Raw genomic sequence first — 20,411 nt, 5'->3', positions numbered from 1 at the left:
TGGGATTGACGATATGCTCCCAGGACTTGGGAGATGGCTTCCTGGTCAGGTAACTGCTTTGGCTGCACCATCATCTGGCCCACAGTTCCCCCTCTCATTCCCCCTGCCCCCATGTGCCTGTGCCCCTGGCACAGTATGCCCACTCCCAGTGTCAGCAGATCCTTCATTGTCATGGGTGTCAGGGGGTGACTCAGGTCTCTGTGCTGTGAGGCACACAATTGATTGTGCAGTCCGTAGGGCACAGGTTTGGGGATGAAGGGTTCGCTATGATGTTGGTGCCACAGGGTGGGGGGGTTGATGTGGGCAGGGTGAGGCAGGGAATGGTAGACTGAACATGGTTTCCAGATGTGCCAGTTGGGTCGTCAATGTCCAGACATCCTACGGCATTGCCCTCACTGTGGCCTTCATCCTTAGGAGGGCTGTCTGTCTCTGGCATTCTCTCCATGGTGACACTGGCAGGGGTACCTGTGGATAGAGTGAGAAAGAGTTAAATGGTGGAGGTTGTTCTTTTGTCTGATGCATACATTGGCTTGACTTGATTCCCAGCAATGACAATGACAAGTGCTGCTGTGCTGACACAGTTTGTGGATTGTGGATTGTGACATGTGTACCATGCTCCATAGGGGTTGTTTTACATTGTGTAGTAACATTGCATCAATGTCAGTGTTAGTTAATCACCAGAGTCTAGTCGCCCAGGTGTTCCAGCCAGGCCCTCAGGATGCAGTATGTCCATGACCTTCTCCTCCCACGATGTGAGCTCTGGAGGAGGAGGTGGAGGCCCACTGCCAGTCTTGTGCACAGCTGTCTGGTGTTGTCAAGCCATGGAATGCACCTTCCTCCATTGGACTCTTCAACTCTTCCTGATGTCCTCCCTTGTGCGTGAATAGTTGCCCACTGAGTTGACCTGTTGACTATTCTCTGCCAAAACTCAATTTTCCTGGCTATGGATGTTTGCTGTAACCTGTGCTCCAAACAGTTGTAGCTCAACCCTGATGATTTCATAGACCATAACCCTTAACTCATCATCAATGAAGCGTTGGTGCTTTTGATGTGACATGGTGGTTGTCTTGTGGGTAGGGGTGGGGGTGGGTGTTGTGTGTGTAGGGTGCAGTGTAGGGTGTTTGGTGAAATGGGGGTGTTTTGTTGTGAGTGCTGGTGGACTGTGGTGTTTGTTTATAGTTTTTATGTGTGTATAATGTTTTTCGTGCAGTTATGTGGTGTGTGACGAGTGTAAAGTGTAAATGTGTCTATGGTGAATGATTGCTGAGTAATAGGTTTGTGGCTTCACGGTGTATATGGCGGTTGTTTTAGTTGCAAAGGATTGTGGGTTGTGTGGTGGTGTGTTTTATAGTACAGTGAGTAGGTGTGTCTGATGTGTATATGTGTCAGGTGTGGGGTATTCAAACTGTCCAATGTGGCGTTGTGTTCTGGTAGGAGTGTATTATGAGTGCTGCGGTTCGAACTGCCAGTGGTTGCCTCAGATTTACGAGTTTTTGTAAACCTGAGGCAGTACCAAAATCTAACGCCACCCTATGGGTGGCATTAGCTTGGCGCAACTAGGAGAAATGCATTCTTTTCTCCTTGTTTTTTTGCTTTTTTCTGCAGCACACATAGAAAGAGCGAATCACTATTTAAGATTCATTTTTGTGCAGGAAGGTGTTCCTTCCTTCACAAAAACAATCTCCCCCTCAATGCAGCCATCCTTGCACTATGGTGCAAGGGTTGCTGCATTTGCGGACAGCAGCAAATTTATCGTCGGCGCAAGGGGAAACACAGGGATGTGACATATTCTAGTAAATACGGCACACCCCATTGTTTTGAAAATGACGATGTGTGACGCTTCCTAATTTGGCGCCGCGCCTCCCATCATCATTTTCTGTTAAATCTGGCCTAGAGTATTCATACCCTGCCCCCTTTTCTTTATTTTTTTGTTTGGGATTTGGCTGAGTCTGAGTCCCAAAATGTCTGCCAACACTTTCTGATTGAAGTGTTGGCAGCCAATCAGATTTCTGCATGAGATCAGAAGAATTTGAGAATTATTCGTGCATCTAGATATACAAATTTGGATTTTCTTTTATTTCTTTGAAAATACTGAATGGAGTCACACCACAATAGATAGCTTTCTGGGCTAAGAGCTACCTTCCTGACAAATGTGGTGTAATTTTGTCCAGTGGTTTGGGCTGTAGTCATGTTTAAAATTCCTATGGTAATTGGCATTGGAAATGCACTTTTCTGACACTTCCTTTCGTAGCCCCGGCATCACAGTTCACTCCAAAAGTTTCCATGCACAAGACATAGCAAGTTGCTTTTTATGGAACATTTCAAGAAGATTCCTCAAACGGCACCAAAGATATAGCCAAGTCAAAGAAAACTTTTTCTATGGAAACAAGGTGCTAACTAAAACTACCTACTGACGACTGCCAGTTGGCAAAAAATATATATACCCCCCCCCCACACACACATATATATATATATATATATATATATATTTATACATATATATATATATATATATATATATATATATATATATATATATATATATATTTATAACCTTCTGGCAGTCCCCAGTACGTAGTTATATTTAGGACCTAGTTTCTATAGAAAAAGCATTTTTTGACTTGCCTAGATCTTTGGCGCCGCTTGACAAATCTTCGTGAAATTTTCCAAACAAATGTGACGTTCATTGCAGCTGCTGTCTGGAAAGATTCAGGGTGATCCATCAAGCAGGGGATGAGAAAAAGGGGGGATCAAAAAAGCTGTGTTTCCAATGTTAATTACCATAGGGATTTCAAACAGGTCTACAGTCTGAATCACTATATGGAATTACACCAAATTTGGCAGAAAGGTTGCTCTTGGTTCAGAAAGCACCCTTTTTGTTTATCTTATATATTGCTGTAAATCTGTTCAGTGGTTTTCGAAATATTAAAGATAAAACAAATTTGTGTATATGGGGATGCAAAGGCTCCATGAACCCTCCCGATCTAACGCTGAGATCAAATTGGCTACCAACACTTCAACAAGGAAGTCTTGGCAGCCATGCAGAACATGGCTTCAGCCAAGTCCTTGAAAAAAAAAAAAAAAGAAAAGTGGCTTAATACTACGTTGTAAATACGGCACAGGGCATTGTGCCACTGGAGCGTCATGAAAAGTGCTGCTCCAGTGGCACTAGGGGCTCATAAATATGCCCATATGACTCCCTAACCTTGGTGCTGGGACCCCACTAGGATGAAAAAGCATATTTTTTTTACATTTTTGCCAAGGATTCCTTAGTGACAACATTCTTAAAAAAAAAAAAAAAACTATATATATATGTGTAGGAGACTGGCCTGGTTTGTAGTGGGTACCTTAGTCCCTTATTAGTGAAATGTGGTAGTGTTCTAGAAGCTTAGGCTTATAGAGGTAGCTATAGCAGGGCAGATTAGGCTGAACTAGGAGACATGCAAAGCTCATGCAATACCACAGTACTTATGCACAAGTAAAGACAATACTCAGTGTTACCATAAATAAAGGTATTTATTTGGGTGACACAGTACCAAAAATATCTTAGAGACATTACTCCTTCTGGAGGTAAGTATTTTACACAATATATACACTAGACACCGAAATTAGACAAGTAAATGGTCATAGAACAATGCAAACAGTAGGAAATCCAATAAAATGCAAAGGGAGAAAATAGGTCTAGGGGCAACACAAACCATATACTAAAAAAGTGGAATGCCCCTAGACAAGTATAGTGTGTGCAGAATCGCTGGGAGAGTAAGAATACAGTAAAGGTAAGTAAATTACCCCACCCCGAGCCCAGAAAAGCAGGAGTGAAGTACTGCAAGTTTCCTTAGGACACACTACACCTCGTTTTGGGGATTTTGCAGCAGCCAGCCAAGTCTGCAAAGAACAACTGCTGGATAATTGGACCTGAAGACCTGCAAAGGAAGGGGACAAAGTCCAGAAGTCGAAGGAGCCCCTGCCAAACCAGAATAGGGTGAAAAAGAAGAGTCCCTGGTTAGAAGAAGACCACAGAAATGCACCCTAGGAAGACGCCAGTGCGTTCCTGCATAATGCAAAGGTGTCCCACGGAGTGAAGATTGCTGCAGACAAGATTTTGTGTTGGAAGGCGCCAACAAGGCTTGGCTATGACAAAAGTTAATTTGTCATCAAAATGGCACTGGATGGACACAGGAGGGACCTGGGGGACTCAACTCTGTGTGAGGGAGAAGAGGGGGCTCTCATCACTTTAGAGAGCCCTCAGGATGCCAGCCAGCACCCCCAGAAGTCACAGGACCCAGGTTCAAAGGAAGTGCAAAACGCAGTTGATGCAGCACAACAAAAGAAGGTCCCACGCCACCGGAGAACAACTGAGTGAGTTGAGCATCACAGGATGGAGTGCTGGAGAGCTGGGCCAGGCTGTGCATGAAGGAATTTTGCAAAGAGTGCATAGAGGCCTTAGGAGGTGAATAAGATACATTACCATTGTTCTTGGAGAAGGCAAGGTCTTACCTCCTCCAAATTGCGTCAGCAGGACCTTAGGACAATCTATGTTGATGATGATCACCCTCTGTGTCCTTAGGAGCATGCTCATCATTGTGAGAGGAGTCCCAGGGTACCGGTCGTCGCCTTGGAAGGTGCCTGCTTGGAGCAGGGGAGTGACTGTGTCACCCCACTGGAGATTTCTTCAGTTCTTCTGGTGCAGGATGAAGACAGGGAGTCCCCAGAGCATGCACACCATGGAAACTGTTGCAGTTGCTGACTTGGAGCTGATGTTGCTGAGGAAAAGTGTCTCTTGTAGACACTTTATTGCAGTTGCAGAGTTTCTTGAAGCAGGCTGCGGTTGATCTGAGGTCAGAAGAGTCTGAAGTTGTTCCAGAGGATTCCTGGAGGAAACTTGCAAGCAGAATCTGAAGAGAACCCACAGGAGAGACCCTAAATAGCCCAGAGAGGGGGATTGGCTACCTTATCAGGTATGGACCTATAGGAGGGGTCTCTGACATCACGTGCTGACACTGGCTACTCAGAGCCCTCCAGAGTGTCTCCACACCTTGCAAAGCAAGATGGCTGAAGTCTGGGACACTCTGGAGGAGCTCTGGACACCACCCCTGGGGTGGTGATGGACAGGGGAGAGGTCACTCCCCTTTCCTTTGTCCAGTTTACTGCCACAGCAGGGGAGAAGAGGTCCCTGAACCAGTGCAGACTGGTTTATGCAAGGAGGGCACCATCTGTGCCCGCAAAGCATTTCCAGAGGCTGGGGGATGCTACCCCTCCCCAGCCTGTAACACCCATTTCCAAAGGGAGAGGGTGTAACACCCTTCTCTCAGAGGAAATCTTTGTTCTGCCTTCCTGCGACTGGGCTGCCCAGACCCCAGGAGGGCAGAACCCTGTCTGTGAGGTGGCAGCAGCTGTAGCTGCAGTGCAAGTCTCAGAGAGCTGGTTTGGCAGTACTGGGGTCCATGGCGGAGCCCCCAGGATGCATGGAATTGGCTCCGCAATACCAGATTTGGAATGGGGGGACAATTCCATGATCTTAGACATGTTACATGGCCATAATTGGAGTTACCATTGTGAAGCTACATATAAGTATTGATCTATATGTAGTGAAATTGTGTAATGGCGTCACCACACTCACAAAGTCCGGGGAAATGGCCCTGAACTATTTGGGGGTACCTTTGCTAGTGCAAGGGTGCCCTCACACTTAGAAACTTTGCACCTAACTTCAGCAAGTGAAGGTTAGACAGATAGGTGACTTATAAGCTACTTAAGTGCAGTTAAAATGGCTGTGAAATAACGTGTGCGTTATTTCACACAGGCTGCAATGGAATTCCTGTGTAAGGGTTTGTTTGAGGTCCCTGTGGGTGGCAAAAGAAATGCTGCAACCCATATGGATCTCCTGGAACCCCAATGCCCTGGATACCTAGGTACCATATACTAGCGATTTATAAGGGGGGTCCATGGGGCCAATTGAAATTGGTAAATGAATTCACTGGCCTACAGTGACAAATTTAAAAGCAGAGAGAGTATAATCATTGAATTTTGGATTAGCAGAGCCTCAGTGACACAGTTAGGCACTACACAGGTATACACATTAGGTCACAAACTATGAGCACTGGGGTCCTGGCTAGCAGGATCCCAGTGAGTCAGGCAAAACACACGGACATATAGGTTTTTATCTATGAGCACTGGGGTGCTGGATAGCAGGATCCCAGTGACACAGTAAAAACACACTGACACACACTCACAAACAGGCCAAAAGTGGGGATAACCATGCTAGAAAGAGGCTACTTTCCCACAATATATATATATATATATATATATATATATATATATATATATATATATATATATGTGCAAGAGGATGTCTCTGGGTGTAAGAGTGGATGTGAGAGTGCCTGGGTGTGAGAGTGGGTGCATGACGTTCTGAGTGGGTCTTTGAGTGGATTTCTGATCCTCTGTGTGGGTCTGTGAGTGGGTACATCAGTGTCTGAGTGGGTCTGTGAGTGGATGAGTGAGATTCTAAGTGGGTCTGTGAGAGGGAGCTTCCGTATCTGAGTGGTCTGTGATTGGGTGTGTGAGGGTCTGAGTAGGGCTATGAGTGTGTGCCTGAGTGGCTCTGTGAGTGGGTGCTTTAGGGTCTGAGTGGGTCTGTGAGTGGGTGCGTGAGGGTCTGAGTGGGTCTGAACGTGGTTGTATGATTTTCTGAGTAGGTCTGTGAGTGGTGCATGAGTGTCTGAGTGCTTTTATGAGAGAATGATTTAGTATATGTATGTTTTTTTTTAATTATTATTTATCGCCAATATTCACAAATTGATAGCTATGTTACACGGACAGGCTGTGCTCAGCACCATGACATATTAACAAATATCACACATGGTGAAAAAAAATCATTTTAAAGTTATAATTTGAACTTCAAAGACCCCAATATCACACCCCTGGGGTCAGAGTACCACCACCTTGACCCTTTATACCACTTTTAATTTAATTGCTCAGTCTCAGGGACCATGTCCCATAACCTAAAATAGTGCCTGCAACTTTCTGGTCAGGTTGCCATCAGCCAATCCCACCGTTCCTAGTGTTGTCCACATTTGTGAATATGCTACGATTGCCACTAAAATGTTGCAACGGATCCTCAGCCCTAGATATGCAGATTTACTTTCCCTTTAATATCTCAAAAACTACTGAAAGGATTTACTCTTAGTAAAAAAGAGCACAGTCTGCGGAATAGAATCTAGTTTTCTGCCAAACTTTGTGTAATTCCGCCCAGAGGTTCGGGCTGTAGTCCGGTTTAAAACTCCTATGGGAATTAACACAGGAAACAAACTTTTTTACTCTTCTTTTTCTCAGCCCCCACTTCAAGGATCACCCCAAACCTTTCCATGAACAAAAAGAATCATTGCCACACCTTTTTTTTTAAATGTTTGTGAAGATTTGTGAAACGGCTCCAAATATATAGGCAAGTCAAAAAAGCTTCTCCCATGGAAACATGGCCCTAACTATAACTACCTACTGATGATGTATATGTATACATATAGCATTAAAAATGTGAAATTAAGAGTTTTTGCTTCCCTTCTTTGCTACACAGACTGATCTTGAAACTAATGAACATGACAAACAGGAAAAGTGTTGGATATAGGAACTGAGAAAAATTAGCCTTTTTAAATTAATGAATAACAGATATAGGAAGAACTTTGGTTACAGGAGCTAAGAATACTGATATATTTTAATATTTTGGACTATTACATCAAAAGAGATTCAACATGCACGTTCCTGTTCAAAGTACTTTAATATTCTTGGAACTGAGGGCAGATGTGAACTTTATTGCCTAAATCACTTTAGTATTATGTGGGTCTAGATCTAAGATGCGTTTTAACATTCAGAGCAATTATGGGAAATCATTGCTTAAAGTGATATGAGAAGAACATGCCGAACTGTTCGATTCTTTCAGGGATAAGAAATGTCAGGAGAGTGCATTGTTGAATTCTCGTTATTTTTTGTCATTTTTTCATTTGTACTTTATTATATATATTTGTATACGTCATTTTTCGTCTGATTGTAGAAGGCTGGTAATTATGGAGTTTGAGTAGCGCTTTCTTGATTGACATCAAATGTGTTTGTCTTACATACATGCAGTAGATTATCTCATCCAAATGTACCTGGAAAAGAGAAGAATTGAAAAAGATAAAGGAAGAGAATGTAAACAATGAATATCATAGGATTGTTTCCATAGTCTAAACTCCTTTTCTCTGTTATTTAAGAGGGAATGTATTTTTTTATTTGGAGGACATATGGAGAATCATGTACTTTACTGTGATTTATGAGCTTTCCTAATGAATATTTATGTTACATTTATTTAAATTGATGACTCCATTTTCGTTATTGTTTTTGGGACTTTATAGGAGAAAAGAAACCAACATGGGAAATTGACAATATAATGAGTGAAATCTTTCTTTTAGGAATAAAGCGCAATGGCAATTCAAAAACTAGGGTGAAATGAAATTACTGTAATGGAGGCTGGAGATGGACCATGTTTTGTATGCAAGTTCATACTAGTGGTTTTTAGAAAAAAGTGTTTTTTAGAAAAAGTGGAATGACTTTATTGCACTGTGTCACTTTAAAAAGGATGTTTGCACTTATGGACTCTAGGGTGTCCAGTTGAAGGCGAAACTATCGGCCATGTCATGCACATTTACACGTGTGGTGAAGATTAAAAGACAATAAATTAAAGCTTTTGCCTTACAAGGATCATGGTGCCACCTCTCCTTTCATGGTAGAGTGGTAAGAGATAGATAGTGATATTTGGTTAGCGGGCTGATAAGAGTGTCTGAATAGAGAGTGCATGACTTCAGGCATGGAAACATGAAAACTCTGCTTCCTGCAAGGAGGAGCATTTTGACAGATTCTGCTTGCTGGAAGTGAGTGATGTTTGCTCTCTGTCACAGCTGCTGCCAAGCAAAAGCAAACAGCTATCTCCTGAAGGTGGGCAGGAACTTACCCTGGGGGATGGTGGTCCCCAGGGCCATAATTAGCTCCAGCAGGGGGGCCATGCAGCCCCCTTCCTTTGCTGTGCACAGGTCTGTCCCATGGAGATGGTGCTCTCCGGATCCGGAGATGGCCCAGGAGGGGACTGTGAGGCCCCCCTCCCTGTTTAAATTATGCCTTGGGCCAGGGAGGTGGTGGTCCCCTGGGAATATTTAAGCCCCAGGAGAGGTGGGTGGACACAGTCCTCCTCCTTTTGTTAATTGAAGACTCTGGTAGGTGGTGGTCTCCAGGGCTCATTAGAGCCTCTACCTTCCTTTATTTTCGTATATATCGGCATGCCCAGAGGACATTGCCCACCAGGGGGCTTTGTAGAAAACAAGCACAGGAGCCCTCAGTTTTTTTTTTGCCGCAAATTTGCCATGGATGTGTGACCAAAAAAAGATAAAAAATGCTTTTTTTGCCTCGGTGGAGTACCAGGGTGACCCCAGCACCAAGGCTAGGGTGTTATTTTTTAACTTTTTGTTTGGGACCTGGCTCAGTTCAAGTCCCAAAATGGCTAGTAACACCTCCTGGTTGAAGTGTTGGCAGCCAATCAAAATTATGCATGTGATAGGGAGAATTCACAAATTATTTGCACACCTGGACATGCAAATTTGCATTTCCTTTTTTTTCTCAAAAACCACAGAGCAGATTTTACCAAATAACAAAATTGTGCTTTCTGGACCAAGAGCTATCTTTCTGCCAAATTTGGTATAATTGCGTCCAGTGGTTCAGATCAGTTCAAAATCCCTATGAGAATTAATGTGGGAAACAGACTTTTTCCACCCCCTTTATTCATGGCCCCTGCTTGGCAGATCACCCTGAAACTTTCCATGCACAACTAAAATCAGTATCACGGTCCCAGGATGGTTGTTTCTGGTGCAGGGAGGACCTGGCCTGGCAGTTCAGGCTGTACCGCTCCCATGGGGACAGGGTCAAGACTGATTTGCATATGGCTGGGTCCAAACTGGATTGGCATAGCAAGCAAAAAAACGGATGAGTTAAATCCAGATATGTGACTGGGGGAGTTTTAAACTTGGCATCCTTAGTGTGGTCTCCCCTAAGTTTTTGCCCCTGCTTCCAAGGGGCTGGACTCTGTTATTGCTGTTTTTGATACTCTGGGCACTTTATCACTGCTAACCAGTGCTAAAATGCAAGTGCTCCTACGTAAAGAATATGTGTAATTGGCTTCCATGATTGGCATATTTGATTTACTAGTAGGTCCCTAGTACAGTGCACTAGAGATCCCCAGGGCCTGTAAATCAAATGCTACCAGTGGGCCTGCAGCACAAGTTGTGTCACCCACATTAGTAGTCCTGTAAATATGGCTCAGACCTTCCACTGCAGTGTCTGTGTGTACAGTTTTAAACTACCAATTCGTCTTGGCAAGTATACCCACCTGCCAGGCCTAAACCTTCCCTTTTCATACATGTGAGGTGCCCCTAAGGCAGATCTGTGACTGGGGTCGAATGTTTGATTTGTTCTGCATTTCGTCCACATCAAGGAGCGCTCTAACTGCTGGTGCAGATGGTGGGGCAGACCTGTCTCCTAAAGATTATGAAACCAACAAACTTCACTGCTCTCCCAGAAAGTTCAAGTTATTAATGCAAATTGCCAATTTTTATCTCAGCATCAACGATCCGTTTCGACTCTTGCCTGTCTCAAGGTGGTAATACACACATGTTATCATTGGTGAATTTAGAAATGAGTGTGCACTGAGGCATTATGGAAATTGAAGTTCATTGTTCTCAACAATGACTCCACAGTTTCAGCTCATATACTTTGCATCATTCAGATGTAGTCACACTCGGTTTAAACGCTGCACATTACTGCCAGATCAAAATGCCTTCCATGTCATTTAAATAATGTCAAATGCAGTTATCTAGAGCATTAATTTAACCTTCTGGGCCCTATAATACTGCTTTTTCCTTGTGTATTCGGCCTGCATCGGCACCTTTCAAAACAACTCTATTGTGTTATCGGGCCCAGGAGGATTAATGAATGCTCTATAGCTTTTGGTACGCAGATTACCCTTTCACTTATTTGATGTAAATCTGTCCAGTAGCTTTGGAAATATTAAAGGGAAGCACATTTGTATATCTGAGGTTTCCACATTTTTGTAGTGATTGTGACGTATTCACAAATGTGCAAGCAAATGGGAATGCTGTGATTGGTTGACTGCAACCAGACTAGAAAGTTGCAGCTGACATTTTAGGTAACGGGATAATTTCCTTCGGACTGATAATTGAAACGAAAAACATGATAAGTGGTCAGGGTGGAATTACCCTGACCTCAAGGATGTGATACAGGGGTCTTTGAGGGTCAAAATATGACTTGATAATGATTTTTCCCACAATGCGCAATATTTACAAATATGCTCCAATCCTCAGCGTGACCCCCCTTTGTAACTGTGCAACAAATTAGTGAATATCTGCGACAACAAAAAAAACGATTGAAAGAGTTATTTGTACTCTAATTGATTTAGTCATAGATGTAGTCAGAAATCCATGAACCCATTCACTCATCCAGCTACAGACTCACACACCTACTCATAGACCCACACAGACTGTCTTGCACCGATTCACAGATCCACTCAGACTTTGATGCACCCACTCACAGACCTACTTAGAGTCTCATACCCCCACACACTCATTCATAGACCCAGTCACACCCTCACACACCCATTTGCATACCAGTCACACCCTCATGCACCCAATCACAGATCCACATACACCCTTGTGCACCTACTCACAGATCCATTCACACCCTCACCTACCTATTCACTGGCCCAATCAAACCCTCACACATCCATTCATAGACTTAGTAACACCCTCACGCTCCCATTTGTAGATCCAGTCACACCCTCACACACCCTTTCCCAGACCCATTCACACCCTCACACGCTCATTCACAGATCAATCACATCCTCAGGCACTCATTTGCAGACTCACTCACACTGTCACGCAGCCATTCACAAATTCACTCACACCCTGGTGCATCTATCTGCAGGCCCAGTCACACCTTCATGCACCCACTCAAACTCACTGACACCCTCATACACCCATTTGCAGACCCCATCAGACCCTCACACACCCATTCGCATCCTCATGCACCTAGTCACAGATCCAGTCACACTGTTACCCACCCATTCGCATACCCAGTTACACCCTCACACACCTATTTGCAGACCCAGTCACACACTTATGCACCAATTATGTTATGATATGTTATGTTATGTTATGTTATGTTATGTTATGTTATGTGAAATGGATTTGTATAGTGCATGACTACCAGTAGGCCTCCCAGAGCTTATGGTAAAATAGTAGCGAGGAAAAGTGAGAGCTGGAGTTACAATTTAAATAGCCAAGTCTTCAGAGCCTTGCATAAAATTCAGTTTGTGGCTGACTTCTCGTAGGCCATGGGGTAAGGAGTTCCACTGTTTTGCACCCTGAGATGCCAAAGATCTTCCTCCTCATCTAGATTTGCTTACTTTTGGGATCACTGCCAAGTACGCAGAAAAAGAACTAAGAGGTCTATTAGGTACATAGAAGGATGCTAGCGTCCTAGGCATTACTGCGCCTTTATTATATAGTGCTCTTTGTATATGGCACAATGTCTTAAATTGTATCCTATTCTCCACAGGAAGCCAATGAAGTGAGGCAATTCCTGCTCTTATAGGTTGGTGTTTGGGGATTTTCAGTAGCAAATGCACAGAAGCATTCTGAACTGTCTGTAGTCTTTTAATTACATATCCTGGTGCACCATGGAACAGTGCATTTCCATATTCCAATCTTGAGCTAATCAGTGCCTGTATGATAATTATTTTCTCTATAAAAAGTAGGATTGTGAAGACCCTTCTTAAAAGCTTAAGGATACCAAAGGAGGGTGCAGCTATTGTGTTGGCTTGATGGGCCATTCATAATTGGGGGTAAAGCCATACATCCAGACTTTTGATCAATCCTTTGGGAGGAGGTAAGGATCCCAAGCCTTCCCTAATTAATAGATTAGGGATTGTCTTTGTGTGTTGTGTTGTCACAGACCCACTGACACCCTCATGCATCCATTCACCAAGCCCCACTCAGACGCACCCATTCAGAGAGCCAGTGACATTGTCAAGCACTCTTATGTATCACCCATACATTAACTCATGCACTCTCTCACTTATTTATATATCCACTCATATATTCAGAAAAACACTTATACTTCCACTCATGCACAGTCTCATCATAAATGCGCTCATGCACTCACTCACCCATACATGCACTCATGCACTCACCCATACATGGACTCATGTGGCCACTAACTCACCAATAGAGCCATTTCTGCACCAACTCACTCACCTATGATGCACTCATCCATTCGGTCACACACTTATGCACCAATTATGTTATGTTATGTGATATGGATTTGTATAGTGCATGGCTACCTGTAGGCCTCCCAGAGCTTATGGTAGAATAGTAGTGAGAAAAAGTGAGAGCGGGAGTTACAATTTAAATAGCCAAGTCTTCAGAGCCTTGCAAAAATTCAGTTTGTGGCTGACTTCTCGTAGGCCATAGGGTAAGGAGTTCCACAGTTTTGCACCCTGATATGCCAAAGATCTTCCTTCTCATCTACCTTTCCTTACTTTTGGGATCACTGCCAGGTAGGCAGATAAAGATTTAAGAGGTCTATTAGGTACAGAGAAGGATGCTAGCGTCCTAGGCATTACTGGGCCTTTATTATATAGTGCTCTATGTATATGGCACAATATCTTAAATTGTATCCTATTTTCCACTGGAAGCCAATGAAGTGATGCAATTCCTGCTCTTATAGGTTGGTGTTTGGGGATTTTCAGCAGCAAATGCACAGAAGCATTCTGAACTGTCTGTAGTCTTTTAATTACATATCCTGGTGCACCATGGAACAATGCATTTCCATAGTCCAATCGTGAGCTAATCAGTGCCTGTATGATAATTATTTTCGCTGTAAAAAGTAGGGTTGTGAAGACCCTTCTTAAAAGCTTAAGGATACCAAAGGAGGGTGCAGCTATTTTGTTGGCTTGATGGGCCATTGATAATTGGGAGTCAAGCCATACACCCAGACTTTTGATGAATCCTTTGGGAGGAGGTAAGGATCCCAAGCCTTCCCTAATTAATAGATTGGGATTGTATTTGTGTGTTGTGTTGTCACAGACCCACTGGCACCCTCATGCATCCATTCACCAAGTACCACTCTGACGCACCCATTCGGAGAGCCAGTGACATTGTCAAGCACTCTCATATATCACCCATACATTAACTCATGCACTCACTCACTTATTTATATATACATTCATATATTCAGAAAAACACTCATACTTCCACTCAAACACACTCTCATCATAAATGCGCTTATGCACTCACTCACCCATACATGCACTCATGCACTCACCCATACATGGACTCATGTGGCCACTCACTCACCAATAGAGCCATTTCTACACCAACTCACTCACCTATGATGCACTCATCCATTCGGTTACACTCCCATACACCACTCATGTACTCAGTCAGTCACCCACACACGACTCACACGCTCACTCACTTACACATATACTACTCATACTCAGGCAATCACTGATACAGCACCCATGCACTCACTCACTTGCCCACATATACACTCAATCATTCACCCATACATGCATACATACACTCTTTCAGTCACCCATTCACCACTCACCCACCCACTCACCCATACACCATGCATGCATTCAATGAACAACTCATACATCACTCATACACTCACTCACACACCCATACATGCACTGATACACTCAGGCAATCACCCATGCAATGCTCATTCACTCAGTCACCCACCCATATTTGTATTCATCAACCATACAGTACTCATCCACCCACTTGCCCATATATGCATTCATGCACTCAATCACTCACCCATACATGCTCTCATACACTCTTTTAGTCACCCATGCACCACTAACGCACTCACACACTCACTTATTAACCCATACATGCACTCATGTACTCACTCACTTACCTATGGAGCCATTCATGCACCCAATCACTCACCCATGCATGCACGCTTGCACTCGCTTATTAACCCATACATACACTCATGCACTCAATTAATCACCTATAGACCACTCATGCAGTCACTCACTCACCCATGCATGCACTAATGCACTTAGTCAATCATCCATACATACAGATATGAAATCACTCAGTCAGTTAGACATATACTCATTTAATCAAACACCTAATATGTAATGCTATTTCACAATGATACAAACATTTTTTTACATACTGCCTGTTGTGGTACACTTTCAGATTGTAGAGCATGCTAGCTGTTGGGCATGAGTTCTTCTTGTCTGATCCCCTTGAAAATATTTTCTCACATATTGTAAATTTCACCAGTTTAGCCACTGTCATCTTCTCTCCTGCGGGGATTTAAAAAAAATGTCAAAGCAATTGACTGATTATTATGGAGAGGTTCCTCAGACAACTGAGAGGTACTAGAAGCCATTTTATAAACAAAAAAACTAAATAATGCCACAAACGTGCTTAAAATATATTCACAAGAGCCAAAACACCTTCCTCTCCCACTGCAGGTTGAAACCAAATGGGAAGACTGGTTGTGATCTTCCCTAGGATATAAATGATTTTTTTCTTGCCCAATAAAATCCCTTTATGTTGAGATCATGTGATAATCGCGTACAACAACATAATTGCGACGAACAAAAACATTGCGATTAAACGAAAAGAAACTAAATTACATCTTTACAAGTGAAATTAAATACTAACAGAATAAATAGTTTCTATATCACAACAATGAAATACGGATGTGAAAGGCTATATAGGAAATCTGTTTATATGTAGTTTGAACTTTCTGAAAACACTCCGAAATCGAGATTAATTTAATGATACGACAGACAACATGACGATGAAAAAAAAAAATCACATCTTTACTGTTGAACCGGTCATCGACTTAATAGTGTCTACAGCAGAACAGTGAAATGCTGGGGTAAAGGATTATGTAGGAAACATGTTCATAGAAATTATGAACTTTCTCAAAACACGGCGAAATTGCAAATAATTGTGACAACTGTTAAGTACACCCCCCGAGGTGTACACTCACTCAGTGCCCCGGGCCAGGATAACGGACAGCGTGCTTCGGAACAGCGGGTGCGATAAAGAACGCACACACACACATTGGATGTACTTTTTTCACTACCGCGCCAAACTACGCGGTCCTCTTTATTACCCCCGAGTCCTGACGTCAGGACCCTACCACCTTAGCGCTAAACATGGGGTCACCGCTATTGTCACCACAGTATTATGAGTCACCCCTCCCTGGGTTTACTGGTATGATCCGGGGCCGGACATAACATTCCTCCTCAACTTAAACTAAAATAAAAACAACAACGAAAAACATAACCTTGTCTCTCTAGCATGACAGTCATTAACATAGCACAACCAATAACTTGATGATCCATTTCCCCGATGAGAAGGATTCATCTATTCACAGACATAGTCTTTGAGTCTCCTAGAGACGGTGATGCGGGGTCGCAAATTATATCTGTCCCCACCTCTTTTCAGCACACTCTCTGGCACCTCAGCTTCTGGCATCCCTTCAGATTCTCTCATTCCAGACTCTTGGTTCGACTCACCAGCTTCGTTCTCTTCCACACCTTGCCACGCTTCTGGGCTGCCTTGGACTGTCACCGGGGGACAGAGGTTTCCCGGTACTTCGGGTATCACGAATTCCTCCGGCTCTTCCTTGACCTCATCCCTTGGTGTAGTTCCCTCAATTGCCTTTTCGTCATAGTTATATCGTTTGAACCAAGATACGTTCCTGGTGACGATTTCCTCGTTCCTCTTGGCAGTCACTAATGTCCCTTTCATTCTCACCACTGCCCATGGGTATGGCTCAAAAGGAGTCTTGAACTTCCCTCCGGGACGTCGGTTTTTTATTAACACTCTGTCCCCCACTTGCATGTCTTTCACCCGAGCTCGTCTTTTCTTTGACATCTTGTCATTCTTAGCTTGTCTGTCTCGTAACCTCCTTTCCACCTGATCCTGGATTTTTGTGGGCGTGCTGATATGAGGTATTGTATCTCTCACATTCCTTTTTATACATAGGGAGCTAGGAGATACTCCAGTGGTGCTGTGTGGTGTCAAACGATACTCTCTGAGAAATTCAAATATAGCACAGTCTAGATTCCTTCCTTGGGCTACTACAATTCGTATCACTTTGTTGATGGTACGCATGAATCTTTCAGCTTCCCCATTGGCTTGAGGCCACCGAGGAGTGATCTTGCGGTGATGAATCGAGTGCGAAGCAAGATACTTAGCAAAATCATGGCTTGAAAAAGGGGGACCATTGTCGGTTCTCAACTCTTGCATAATTCCATGGGTGGCCATTATTTTTTCCAGGCACGATATCACCTTGTCCGTGGTGGTCGACTCCACCAGCTCGACTTCCGGATACTTTGAGAAGTCATCAATGACCACCACCATGTGTCGACCATCTGGTAAGCTACCTAAGTCGGCACTTGCCCTGTGCCACGGGGCGGATGGAATCGGTTCTGTGATTATGGGGGACGGGGGATCCGCCGGTCCCATCATTTGGCAAACATGACACCTCTGTATTGTCTGTTCTACTCTAGAGTCCATCTTCGGAAACCACACTTTACTTCTCAGTCTGGCTTTGGTTTTTACCATGCCTTGATGGGCAGCATGAGCGAGATCAATCGTGCGTTGTTGAAGAGCATCTGGGATGACAAGGCGACAACCTCGTAAAAGGCAGTCCTCCGACGATACAGCTAGCTCATGTCGAACACGGAATAATGCCTGTAGTGCCAAACGTGCATCCTCGGTTCTTCGCGCCAGGTTTTGTTTCAGCATGTGCCACTTCCCATCCTGAACACATGACATGGCCAACTGTAACACTTCATCCCGTTGGGTAGCTTCCTGAATTTCTTCCAGCGACATTGGCAGTGGCTTGGACCTTTCTACCACTAGTCGGACATACTCCTCAACGTTTTCTGCTTCCTCCCTTTCTTCATCAGAGGCCGGTCTTGCATGACGTGATAAATAATCAGCGGGATTTTGGGTTCCTGGCCGATAAAACACCGAGAATTGATACTCTTGAAGTTGTAAAATCCACTTCTCTATTCTTGGTGGTGGCTGAGATGCTGTTTTGTTAAACAAAGGGATCAGAGGCTTGTGATCCGTGTAGACAATGAATGGATGACCATATAGGTATAAGTGGTAGTGGCGGCATCCCCAACTCACTGCTAAGGCCTCTTTCTCTATGTGAGAGTATCTTTGTTCAGTCACCGTCAGAGCTCTGCTGGCATATGCCACTGGGGCCCACTCCCCATCTTTGCCTTTTTGGGATAATACAGCCCCCAGCCCAACGGGGCTAGCATCTACCGACAGTTCGGTGTCTCTTGCCGGGTCAAAATACACTAACGTTGTTTCTGAGGAAAGTGCTTGTTTTGTCGCTTGAAACGCTGCCTCCTGTGTCTGATTCCATTCCCATGGGGTGTTTGCCTTCGTAAGCTCTCTTAGCGGGGCTGTGAGTGAAGCTAGGTTCTTCATGAATCTTCCGCAGTAAGTCGCCATTCCCAAAAAACTTCGAACTCCTGTGACAGAAGTGGGAGCAGGCGCAGACTTTATGTCTGCTACTTTCTCAGGGTCAGGCTGGACACCCTGTTCTGAAAAACGGTACCCAAAGAATGCAATGTCCTGTCTTAGGAACTCACACTTTTCTCTGTGTAGGGTCAGCCCATTCGCTTGTAGTCGTTGAAACACCGCCCAAAGTCTCTTTAGATGTATTTCTATTGTGGGGGCATGTACTAAAATGTCCTCACTGACATTGATTACTCCTTCCAGCCCAGCTAGTGTCCCTCGTATGGTGTCCTGGAACACTTCCGCCGCACTGACAATTCCAAAACTTAGGCGTTTGTACCGCCTCAGCCCCACATGTGTTGAGAATGTTGTTATTGCCCGCAACTCCGGGGCTAACATGATCTGATGATATCCAGCCCTCAAATCCATTTTTGAGAACCATTTCGATCCACTGACCTCTGTCACGATGTCATCCACTGTAGGCGTGAGGTGGCGTTCTCTCCTAATGGCCACATTGGGTAGGCGCATGTCCACGCATATGCGCACCTCTCCTGGCTGTTTCGGTTTTGTGGTGACTACAATAGGAGAGACCCATGGTGTAGGCCCCTCCACCTTTTCGATGATGTCTGCGTCTTCCAATTTCTTGAGTTCAGCCTCCACTTGCGGTCTGAGGTGAAACGCTATCCTTCGGTGTTTTAGGGCCACTGGCTCTATCGATTTGTCAATGTGCAGTTTCACTTGCCTCCCTTTTAAACAGCCAATCCCTCTGAACAAGTTACTATATTCTTCCTGGAGGTTATCCAGCGTTCCTAGGTGTATGCTGAATGCAAAGGTTACCAATTTTAATTCTTCCGCTGTGCGGCAGCTGAGTAGCATCACCATTCCTATCTTGGCGACATACACCTTGGCTTGGACTGTGTGTTCTTCATGACTGATGTTTGTTGTAAATACCCCTGCCAGCGGAATCGGCGTGGTTGATCCAAAAGCAAATACTTGCACGGCAGTGCGGCGAAGTAAGGGGGTGTGTTGCAGCTGTCTGAACGCCGATTGGGCTAGGATGTTGATTGAAGCCCCTGTGTCGATTAGCGCTGTTACTTGGTGGCCGTCTATTTTCACTGTGCATTTCGGGGCCCTTTTTCTTGTCCGGCTGCCAGGTTCTGTGGCGTGTATTACATATACTGTCCCCTCTGGTTCATCATCATCATCCATGTCTGGACTTGCGTCTGGTTGTTGAACGGTTCTCGCCGCATGATTCCCTCCTTGTCTCGCTGCCTTCGGTTTTGTCGCGGAGCGACACACTTTCGCGAAGTGATTTGGTTTTTGACAGTTTGAGCATTGTTTTCCTGATGCCGGACATCTTCCTTGATGTGGGAATGTCCCCCCACACATGTAGCATTGCCTCTGGTTGGTCACCAACCTTGGTTTGTCTTTCCTTTTCGTAATGGGTCCCGAGTTGATAGTATTCAATGGCTCTGTTTTAATCACTTGCGTGAGCGCTGATTCCATGTGTGCTGCTCTCACTTTGGAGAGTTCTTTTGATCTGCCCATTGTTAACATGTCAGCCATTGCCATGCCAGGGATTTGCAAAATGTGTTCCCTCAGTTTTGTGGAGTAGCATCCTTGGATGAATTGGGCTCTTATCTCATCCTCCGGGTCTTGTAGTGTGCATGTGCTGGCTAATTCCCGTAGTCTTGCATAGTAGGTGTCTACTGACTCTTCCGCTTGCTGTCTGGCTTGGCGGAGCAGAAATCGTTCATAGTCTGGGTTCGCCATGGGTTCAAAATAAGCTGTGAT

This window comes from Pleurodeles waltl, chromosome 1_2 (genome assembly GCF_031143425.1).
Source record: "Pleurodeles waltl isolate 20211129_DDA chromosome 1_2, aPleWal1.hap1.20221129, whole genome shotgun sequence".
In the NCBI taxonomy this organism is placed as follows: domain Eukaryota; kingdom Metazoa; phylum Chordata; class Amphibia; order Caudata; family Salamandridae; genus Pleurodeles; species Pleurodeles waltl.
Note: the sequence above shows the minus strand (reverse complement) of the source record.